Here is an 8,191-nt window from a genome sequence, read left to right on the forward strand (position 1 = left end):
AAACCAATATCTAATATTTCTAAAGATATTAACTTAAGGACCAGTTTAAAAGATATAGAGTTATTTTAAAAGACCTGGCGAGGTAGTAGGGCAGCTTCCCTGGTTAGCATTTAGTTTTTATAAAGATGGAAAGTATTGGAAAAGAAGTATTTGAATAACAATTTTAGGGCGTGAGGAAAGAGGAAAAAAATATCTAAATGCCTTAGACATTGGTTTCCCCTTCCCTTATTCTAAAAAAAAATTAGTAAAAGAATTTTTAGAATAAGGAAGGTAAAATTTTTAATCTGAAATGTGAATACACTACCTAATTATTCTTTGTGTGAATGAAAACAAGTAACTTATTTTGCTGCATTTTTTCCCATTTTACATATTTAAGAGAGTAAATTTAGATCTGGATCCCATCGTCCATATTTTAAGGGCCGCATATTATGACCGAGGGAAGGGAGACTAAAAGTATTTGCATTCTGGGGGTCGAAGCAACCGTGTATCTGCACCTCTGGAAGCCAGTTCTTGAAAGTGCTGTTGCGTCATAAGGCAAGGTGAGAAGCAGTAATTGAAGTTTAACATTGACAAATGCAAGGTAATCTCAGAATAACATACCAACAGTTCGTTTATTCATTAGTGCGCGGAAATTTCGGTAACTCCTTAGAAGATTGCAACAAGGTCAAGTAGCACTTATTAAGTCGTTGTTTTAAATAAATTACTTTCATTAAATGTTATTAAATTGTTCGTTTAAACAAAATATGTTCAATGTAATCCCCATCCATCTTTACACTTTTGTATAAATGACTGCCCCACGATTTTCTGAAAGAGGGGGAAGGGGGAAGCTGATACAATGTTCCAGGGGGGAAATAAAAAGAAAAGAGCGATGTAGGCTAATTTCCAGAAGCAATAAACTGCAATACTACTAAGAATGAACTTCCAAGACATCCAGAACTTTCAGAGTCATTTTCAGGTAAGCATGAACTAAATTGCATATTCCATTCCAGAAATTATGTGTTTCCTCATTAGTTCATGCGCGTTGCCCAATGCAGAATTTAGATCTGGATCCCACCGTGCATATTTTAGCGGACGCATAATATGGTCGAGGGAAGAAAGGAGACTAAAACTACTTGCATTCTGGGGCCCGGAGCAACCGTGCAGCTGCACCTCTGGAAGTCCGTTCTTGACAGCGCTGTTGCATCATAAGACGAGATGAGAAGTGGCAATTGAAGTTTAATATTGATAAATGTAAGGTACTGCATTTGTCAATGTTAAACATTGACAAATATTACATTATGTTACGTTATAATTAGTAGTAATCCCAGAATAACATACCGACTGTGTACACTCAGGGTAGTGGGAAAATGCAAAAGACTTTGGGGCAGTCAGACATGAACTTTTCTGAAGAGCAGACTGGCTGCTGGGCCAGCTCATGGGGGTTTGTCGATGGTATGCAGGAATTTTTCCAGCAGAGATAAGGGAGCAATGATTCAGCTGTATAAAGCAATGGTTAGAACACATCTTGAGTACTGCATACAAGTCTGGAAGCCTCATTTTATGAAAGATGTGAATCTGTTGGATCGTGTGCAGAGGCAGAGAAAAACAACGAAATTAGTCAAGGAAACAAAAGGGTGCTCTTGCCGAGATTGGCTTCACTCCTGCACATTGTAGCGTTTAGAAACTAGAAAAGTGTGAGGAGATCTAATTGAGGTGTTTAAAGCTTTGAATGGATTGAGTAAGCTAAATGCTTGGAATCCTTCCTCTTGCTCAGCTTACACAAGATGGGACAAATTCAAATTGAGGAAGGATGGTTGCAGGATCGATGTGCATAAATTTGCCTTCAGATAGTGGGTAGCTGATTGTTGCAACAACCAACTTCCATCTGGAGTTGTGAAAGTAGGTAGTTTGAATAACTTCAAAGAAGAACTAGACAAATTATTAGAGGTGATGGACAGGTGATAAGGGAAGATTTTTTTTTCCTTTGGCTGATGTTGTATAAGCTTGCTTCTTTGCATCATTATGTTGATTATTTTGTAGCGTACTTTTATCAATTATGGCTTAGCTTTTGTCCACTAGTGTACATATAATATTTGTTGTAATTTTATTATAATATATATTTTTTTTATTATTTAGACATCTGATGCGAATTTTTGTTTTTAAAAAGGCGGTTTAAGTTTTATTCCCATGACTAACTGTTTTGAGATATTGTCACTGTAGTCTTGACGTCATACTGGTAGCAATTATTAAAAATAAATAAATGTAAAAACTCTTTACATTTTCTTTACACCGGAACATCCTCATTGTCTTCTAGACTCCAAAAATCTCTTCACTTTAACTTTGATTATAATGTTTTGGTTGCTTTATTTTCCTTAAATATTTTTGATAATAATTAAGAAAGCAATATTCAATTAATTAGCATAGGACAATTTTAATAGCTACTAAGTAAATAAGAATTCTGATAAATTTGCAACTGGTATCATTTCTCACAGGGTGTAGTTCTGAAAATCGCAACACTTGTTGTTTGGAATCCCTCGTTTTAATGAGCTAATGATCAGAAGACCTTCTTCAGAGAAGGGGCTCACATCTGGTGAGTATGGGCTTGGCACGCCCAGGGTCCTGAGCTGGATATCATCATTCTTCTCCTTCTTGGTGATTCCCTTCTCTCTCTCTCATCTTCTCAGCGTATATAAACTGAAACACGTTGTTCTCGCGATCTGAACATAAATCCGATGTATTGATGTGCAGTGTTGATAAGTGATAAAGCATGGAATAACTATTAATTCTTCTTGAAGATTTTTGATTCTGATTCCAATATATCCAGTATAGCTACTTTAAAACTTTTGTAATTAGTATATACCTTCCCTTATTAATGACCTAAGAATTAGAAATTAATCAATTAATTTCTATCAATCAAGGTTAAATTCTGCACAAATCAATGATAAACGACTTAGACGTTGGGCTTGAGCACACTTTACTACATAAAATGGGTGTAAACTGTCCCCTCAACTCAGATGATGCACAGAAAATTGTGGAATTATAAAAGTAGTTGAACGCACGAAAAGAGTTCAACAGTTAGTAAATTCTGTAGTCGCACTGCGAGAGCTGATGTTCACATCAACTGAAACAGGATTGTGACACGACACTAATGCATCTAATTAATCAGTGCCCGAGAGAATCATTACTATAAACATTCGCGCTATGACGTCATTAAAAAATAATCACATGCACGACCTTTTCGAAAGTAGTGCTTTCAAGCTCTTCTCTTTATAAATATTGCCTTTCTTCTCTAATGTAGTAAAGGCAATATTTATACATATTTAAGATTTAACGCAGCTTGCAACACCATTAAAGATTTAATTTAATTAACTATACCGCCATGTATTAACCTCGTTGCATTTTCATAGATAACTCTGTACTTCTACTTCCCTAATCCAGTGAAGTGGAAAATACGTCATCTCATAAATTCGAAAATAATTCAGAAAATGTCCCATTTAATGATGGAATTTTCGACACCAACCTAATATTTTCACATATGTGCACTATGCCTTCTATGCATGCTGATCCACGACCTTCGGAGCCTTGGAGAGGAGGCGAGGAGGTCAGGAAAGCAAGTAACTGAATTTAAAAACCTGGTCGGCTGCATGCGGATTCTGAGCTATTGCTTCAAATATACTACCCTCACAAACGTATCTGAACACTCCTTAGAAAGTAGCGAATGATTCTATTCGAGCGTATTAAAATGATAATAAATAAATAAACAAATAAATGTTACTCCACAGATACCAGTAGCAACTATAATAACTCGCGGTAAGGAGGCTTACGTGGTCCCAAAGAGGGACAATTGATGATACCGGTCGTAAAACGATATTGGAACGCAAAAGTTAGATGGTTCCGGACATTCAAGAGTTCAGTGGACCTAATTAAAAGTGGCTTAAGTAGAGAAGAGCGAGTTCCCCAAACTCTCTCCTTAGTTTCGTCCATCTTTTAGAGTTAACTCAGCCCTTGGTTAATCTATTATCTGACCAGTTGCTCTAAATGCAACATACATTCAAACTCGCCTTGATGTGTACTATCTGCGGTTTATTAATAGCACGAGATTTAGGAGACATTCTAGCTCAGAAATATACTGACCATCACTGAGACCAGCGCAAGAGATAACTACAACAATCAGCCCAAAAAGTCTCTCGCCAAAGATTCTACTGGACACCGAGCTAAAAGGGATAAACAGCTAATGTGACTTTCTAAGAATCTAATGTTCACTGACTTAGAAACTCAGTGCATAAAACCAAAGTTTCCCAATCCCAGTGCACATAAAAAAACGTGACACCATTTTTATTACTTGTTCCATTACTTGTGGCGCCGGTACACTGAGTTGACCAGACCAAATGAATTCGAAAATCGACAGCTTCCTTTTTTCAGTTTTCCGATTAGCTAACCTCCACAACTAAAACGTTACTTCTTCAATTCACGGTACCTTGATTCAAGTCTCTGCGTCTGGCGCAGGGCCGTGAAAACCTGGAGTGTGGTAGATGCAAGCACCATGGCCCCCGACACAGAAAGGGCCCACAAAACGTTTCTTAAATGGTTATAATATAGTTATATTAAAATAAAGGGGAGCTCCATAAATCAACCATGCATTCGAAGCCCCTGGATACCAGTTTATGGTTCTGGCCTTTCACAGAGGTCACAGAGAACAAAACTGCCGAATATAATAGACCAATAACAATACAGTCAGTACTAAATAAGATAATAGAAAATTATATTTTCTCTCATAATAGCAAGTACTTACATCAGTATGGACTGCTAAACAGCTCTCTATTCTCATATCAGAAGGGTAAGAGCACACAGACCTTATTGGAGAATTTTGTGGATTCTTTTAACTTACATTTAAATAACAATAATTTCATCATGATTTTATTTATGGATTTGACCAAAGCATGTGACTTCATTGATATTCCAATATTGCAAAAAAAAAATTACTGAAAGATGATATAAGGGGAAGAATCAATCAACTTTTAGCATGTTATTTAATCAAAAGAAAAATAACAGTTGGAGTAGAAAATATAAAAGGAATATCATATAATGTGAAAAGACGGGTACCTCAAGGCACTCATGCAGGGCCAATAATGTACAATATCTATATAAATGACATATTTGAAGAGATCTGTTTTTTAAAAATGTATGCAGATGATATAATCTTATATGCAATTGGAAAAAACTTAATAAATATGGCTAATGATTTACAGCAGGAACTTATTCATTTACAGAGTTGGCTACATGATAATAAATTAGCACTCAGCTTTGAAAACGCAAAATTTTAGGTAATTAGACCTCCTAATTAAATCTTAGATAGTCATCCTTCTAATAAACAACTTAATTAACAGAATTTTGAGACTTATAATGGGAAAAAAATATTTGGAATGACTTGAATAACAGAAGGAATTTTTTTAAAAAAAATAAAATCCTTTATCCAGTTCAAAAACTGAAGTTAAATTTAATCTTGAAAAATCTGAACATTATTTTTGAAAAGTGGAATGAGCGAAGGAATTTCTCCCATAATTTAAAGAACCAAAAGTAATTGGTTTGCCTCACCCTAGGGTACTAAATAGACAAGTCCACCACAGGAGCTGACGCAATACCGCTTTTTAGTCTCGAAATTGCTTCCTATTTCATCAGCACAGAGCTCATCCACCTCTACTACAACAAAATACTCAAACAAGGGCAGGCGCCTGCAAGCTGGTTGACTTACAGAGTCGTGGCAGTTCCAAAAAAGCCTCGTGCGAAAACACCTGCGGACTCCAGGCCAATATTAATTGCCTCTCCCTTCCTGAAATGCCTCGAAAAGTGCATCTATAATGACGTTGCACTCGTAATCTTTGCGCATAGGCCAGATCATACCCATTACATCCGGAATTAGCAGGAAAGGTTCTGACTCCCACAGACGGTGTGAAGTTCCTGGGGGTAATCCTGGACGCGAACCTCACTTTTAAACAACAAATCCAAGCCCAGCATTCCAAAGCCTTGAGAGCCTTCTGGGGAATGAAAATAGATTTATGCAGAACTCACAATAAACAAATAATCAGGAAATGAAATACCTCGAAACGTACTTCTCTAGCGTGCTCTCCTATGCCGTGGAAATTTGGTCTCTATGAGGTCTAGAATTCTGGGTGGCGAAGTGGGCCAACGGGTGATCTCACCAGATCTACACGACATCCAAATCTGTACTGTACACCAACCTGCAATACACGCCTGCAGTCCACAGAGCCCATGTGTGGAAAATAAAGACATTCCTTCATCTGCGTTGATCTAAACATGATCATATGAACATCTAGACCACGGTTGGTTGGCGTTTGCCAGGAAGACACCTCCGAAGTACCCTCTCTTTGTGCTTAAGGCTGCAGAGGCTCCAGAGTTTCAATAGACACTTCCCAAATGTGACTTAAATAATAAATTTGTATGGAAAACTGTTTTATGTGACGAATTACAACTTGTTGTCAAGAAATTTCATTTTCTTAAGAAGTTTATCTATAGTAAACAAATTCTTTTGATGAATAAATTGTATTGTATTATTATTATTATTATTGTTCTTATATTGGGGTTCCACCCAGTGACGGGTATTGCTACCAAGTACATAGGGTTGTTGTTATGTCTGGTGTTGGTCGAGGAACTCTCTGACTATTCTACAGGTGTTCAGGATCGCGGCTTTCTGGAGTTCCATGTAGGTGTTCTCTGGAAGTCCTAATGCTGCTAGGTTTTTATGGAGGCTTTGGCGCCATGCTGGTTGACACAGTGATCGGAATAGTCATTACTTGTTCCACATACCACATTTCTTTGACTTCCTGTCTTAGGTCTGTGTACTTCCTGATCTTTTCTTTGTAGGTTTTCTAGAGGTTGCTGGTGTTGGGCATATCGATCAGGTAGGTAGCCATTTTCTTGTTGTCGATAAGGGGTTATGTCTGGTCTGTTGTGAGGATCATCTTATCCGGTATTATGGCGCGGTCCCAATATAGTTTGTCAATAAGTGTTTCTAGTACAGCCTGGAGTTCGTACTTGTAATGCGGGACACTTTCTTTAATCAACTGACATTTTTGCGCTAGCTTCTGATGTATTATCCTGGCGACCTGTCTACGAGTGTACTTCGTCAGGGTGATAACACTGAATCCCGGGGGTGATGTGGTGGATTGTTTCTGGGGACCAGGTGACATCGATCGACATGTCGAGGGTTTAGTGTCAAACAGCGTTAACTACAAAACCATTTTGTTGTAAACGTTTTTGTAATTAACCAATAAAAATTCATTTCACATTTTCTTGGTTTGCCGGAAATGTGCTTATAGCCCAAGCTAACTTGTAGAGTACTAGAGAGATACAGCTGTGTGACGTGATATGCATTGTATAAATTGTATAAATAATAATTGTATAAATTTTCAATCTACACTTACTTAAAATATCTCTGTTCCATTCTGCCATATACATCTGCTGTCTCTATTGTTCTCCCAATTCCACTAATCACTTGGAACTCTTTGACTTCATTTCTTTGAAACTTTATATTCTCCAGTCCAACTTTTCTAACAGTGAAGTAATTTTTCTTGGTGATTTTAATGTTCACAAAACCATCTAACTTCCATTTTGTAGTCACGGACCAAACTGATGAAGATATGCTCTTGCAACTACTAATGACTTCTCTTCAATGGACTCTTCCAGCAGGACAATGCTCCTCCCTCCGCACAGAGCCGTGGTGACTAGATCATGGTTCGAAGGCTAGAACATGCGTTATGTAGATTTTACCACCATGGAATGGCCACCCCGTTCAGCGGACCTGAACCCTGTGGCGCATCTTTGGGATGCTGTGCAAAGATCGTTCGAGCTTTGGATGTTCCACCCAGGAATGCGACGCAGTTATAGGCAGTAGTGCAGCAAGTGTGAATGGCAATACCTGTGGAACGCTCATAATTTTTCTGAGATCCTTTTTACGGGAAACCACAGGAGGCATTAACTGGTAGGAGGTGATTTGCCAAGATCATTAATACACGAGTTATGAGAAAAGTAGGGTGCCATAGATCAGCCCTAACTTTAGTCGAGGGTGGCAATAGAGCCATCCAGTTTTGGACAAAAGTTGAGTCCAATAGCTTTGGCAAGGGATTAGAATTCTCGACTACCAACTGGACCAGAAGCAAGTATTTCAAAATCTAGTAGGACTGATTAATAACGT

This window comes from Mastigoproctus giganteus, chromosome 3 (genome assembly GCF_048544385.1).
Source record: "Mastigoproctus giganteus isolate SK-2022 chromosome 3, ASM4854438v1, whole genome shotgun sequence".
NCBI classification, from domain to species: Eukaryota; Metazoa; Arthropoda; class Arachnida; order Uropygi; family Thelyphonidae; genus Mastigoproctus; species Mastigoproctus giganteus.